General features: G+C 45.8%; 1 long non-coding RNA gene across 1 annotated transcript; it reads left to right on the forward strand.

Moving 5' to 3' along the window:
* Positions 1–1675: 1675 nt before the first annotated feature.
* Positions 1676–3202, forward strand: LOC146821721 (uncharacterized). Its single transcript, XR_014962760.1, has 2 exons — positions 1676–2056; positions 2768–3202. It is a non-coding gene; the product is annotated as an uncharacterized LOC146821721 (long non-coding RNA).
* The last annotated feature ends 354 nt before the right edge of the window (positions 3203–3556 follow it).

The following is a 3556-nucleotide window of genomic DNA, read 5'->3' on the forward strand; positions in this document are numbered from 1 at the left end:
CGCTGTCATTAAGATGTTATCGATTTTTTGATAACCGTCTCAGTACGAGATAAATATCCATCCTAATGGGCTTAGAGGAGTTCCAAGTTTGCACCATGTTTGCCTGGTGTAAATACCATCCTTATCTATCCCACTATCAAGATGGTAGCAAAGGATGGTTCTCACTGAGGCATAGTTAGAATCTGTCAGAAACTGCCCCAGGCTAGTGCTCGTCCCAGAGTTCCAATGGTCGAGTTCAGAGAATCTGGGGTATTTCAGCATTCCTGAGTGACTGCAGTGTCCTATGAGTGTAGTAGGGTCATGTGTCTTTAATTGTGTTTTTGAGCATTGCGGTGTTTGTGGGCTTTGATGAGTTAGTGTGTTGCATAGTGTGGTGTTCATTTTGAGTCCAGGAGAGCTCTGCATTGTTGTGATATTTGTGATGTTGCCTTAGTAATATTACTTATGATTGTAAAGAGAAACAAGTTAGCTGCAAGATCTGAAGTTTTGCTCATCTGACTCATCAAAGTCTTACAGGCACATGCATCAAACCTTTTTGCGATCGCAAACGGTGCGAATCGCAAAAATAGGCCGTTTGCGATCGCAAAAGTCAGTGTTGAAATGCATCAACTGTATATTTGCGAAAATCCATTTTTTCGCAAATATAAGGAATCGCAAAACATTCTGCGAATCAAATAGCGAATCGGTATTAGCGTGTCCCAATTAGCGAATCGCAAACAACGATTCGCTAAATGTATGCATGACAAATCGCAAATAGCGATTTCCATGAAAATCGCAAATTAGCGATCGCTAAATAAGAAGGATCACAACCAGGTGGTAATCATGAGTGCAAATCACAGACAGGTGAAAACCAACTGAAACCCATTTAAACACACCCAGAATGAGCCAGCACTGTTCACAATGGCAGGGATTTACCTGATGGCGAGGAGGATGAGGCTGCAGGCTGCCGCACAGAGACGGAGGCGAATGAATGAGCGCATCTTCAGAGTCCGCATAACTTTGCTAGGCCAGCAAGAGGATGAGATATACGACAAGTATAGGCTCAATGCAGCAATGATCCATGATCTAATCAATGAATTGGACCCCATAATGCAACGACAGACACGTAGGACCAATGCCATCCCAACGCATGTGCAGGTCCTATGTTGCCTACACCTTCTGGCGTCAGGCAGTTTTCAGGGGGTCATTGCTGTTGCGGGAGGTGTGTCACAAAGCGCACTTTCAAGAATATTGAAAGCATTCCTTGATGCCATGATGGCCGTGATCGGGTCTCATATCAAGTTCCCTACCACCGCGCTTGACCTTGCAAAAACCAAACAGGAGTTCTACCAGATAGCTCGTTTCCCACATGTTGTGGGTTGTATTGATTGCACCCACGTTGCAATATGTCCCCCTGCAACACAGGAATATATATATAGAAATAGGAAATGTTACCATTCCCTCAATATTCAGGTCGTTTGCAATGCCAAAAACATTATCACTGACATTGTTGCGCAATTTCCAGGGAGTGCACATGACTCTTATATCTTCAGGCAAAGTGGCATACACACCCGTCTTGTCAGGGGAGAATTTGGAGAGGGACATCTGCTTGGTAAATATGTGTTATAGTTTATCACTGTCATTGTACGTATGTCAATGTGAAGCTGCCACTGACTCTTTGCTCCATTACATGTAGGTGACAGCGCATACGCCTTGCGTAATTACCTAATGACGCCTTACCTCAATCCCACAACTGCCAATCAACAGAGGTACAATGCAGCACATATTTCGACAAGGAACATCATAGAGCGCACATTTGGGCTGTTGAAGAGCCGATTCAGATGTCTACATAAGACCGGTGGAGCACTGAAGTACAACCCTGAACAATGCTGCAAGATAGTAGCGGCATGTGCCATGCTGCACAACATAGCGACAAGGGGAGGAATGGACATCGAGGTGTCTGACAGCGATTCGGAGGATGGGAACCAGCAAGTGCCACAACACCATGCAGCACAAGGGGCAGGCGCAGCAGAAGGGCGTAGGAGAAGATTTGACATCACACAAAATTATTTCTGAGGTGAGTAATGATGACACAGAAACTGACTATTGCTATCAAAGTATTCTTTAATTAAATAAAATTGCCATGAGTGTTCAAGCACACTTGTAATCTGACCAGTGCAATGGACATAAGTGGTTTGCAAATGTCAATTCACTTGTCAGTCTGTGAAAAGTCAAATCCAAATAAATGGTTACGTCACCATAGTGGAATGCACTTGTACATGCCAGTCTAGCGCTTTTTCCCACGAACACCCAGACGCCTGTCAGACCCAGCATTGTCATCCGTTATGTTGGAAGCGGCGGGGGTACTGCTGCGTGTGTTGCGTCTTCCTGCAGTGCGGACTGGAACTGCCACACTACTTAGGCTTGAGCCACCCTCACTACCCTCTTCGGGCGTCGAATTGTTGGCCGCAATTGTGGAAGCATTTAGCAAATCAACTGCATTGGTGACCTGGTCCAGTGCTTTAGCCACATCGCCGCTCCAATGGCACATTTCAGTTTGCATGGTCACAGACCTACGCGCCAGCAGTGCAGTTGTCGTGGCCAATCTATTGTTTGATTTAGCAAACATTTTCAATTGCAGCATTAGTTGACGATGCTGTCTCTTCTGGGATACATTTCCCTCATGCATCACCTTGCTCAGTTGCTGCACACTTTCTGACAGTACTGCTATGTTGCTAGCCATCTTGCCAACTTGCAATTGTACTAATCGTGTGTTTTTTGTCTGCAGGCGCTGCATACGGAGCATCTGTCCCTCAAGACCACCCCAGACATCACTTGGTTGCTCCTCCTGCTGTGTCCTGAGTGCTCTTCCTCTCCTACGCCGGGCTCTGTGATTAGTTCTGGGGACCTGTGGTTGTGTTTTTGTGATGGAAGTTGTCTGGCCATGGCTGCCACCTGGTGTTGCATCAGCCTCATCATCTTCACACTCCATGGTGACTAGGGATGGAACAGTAGCCCTGCGTGACTTTGTTGGACGTGAGGGATTTATTTGCACCACAGGTGTGTCCATCTGTTCACCTGCGCTGGTGTCCTGCATGTCTGGGGAATCGCTATCCACATCTTCTACACGTTGCGCATCTGTGAGGTGAAACAGTGCAACACTGTATTATTTCATGTCTGTGATATTAATTGCACAGTAATAAATATCTGCCTTTGTAAATGATTTTATACTCTATTAAGCTTTTTTGGGTTGTTACTCTGAGATTTGACATTTTAACTGCTTGACCTGACTACATCTCCCATAATGCCCCTCACCTACTGAACGCATTGTGTAATGGATGTTCAGGGTCTGCACTTGGGCTGTACTGTGGTCGAGTTCTACCTTTACATTTTGTAACACTAAGAAAACATACATTCATCTTACCTTCAGATGTGTTTGCTGCTCCGGACGTGTCCAGCTGGGTCACACCAACAACAGCTTCTGGCTGGATGGTGGATTCAATCAAGTCCTCCATGGGAGTGTTCCCAGTGTCTGTTGGTGTTCCCCCTCCTGTCTTCTTTGCCTCCTTCAGGCGGT

The sequence above is a fragment of the Triturus cristatus genome, chromosome 6 (genome assembly GCF_964204655.1).
Source record: "Triturus cristatus chromosome 6, aTriCri1.1, whole genome shotgun sequence".
Lineage (NCBI taxonomy): Eukaryota > Metazoa > Chordata > Amphibia > Caudata > Salamandridae > Triturus > Triturus cristatus.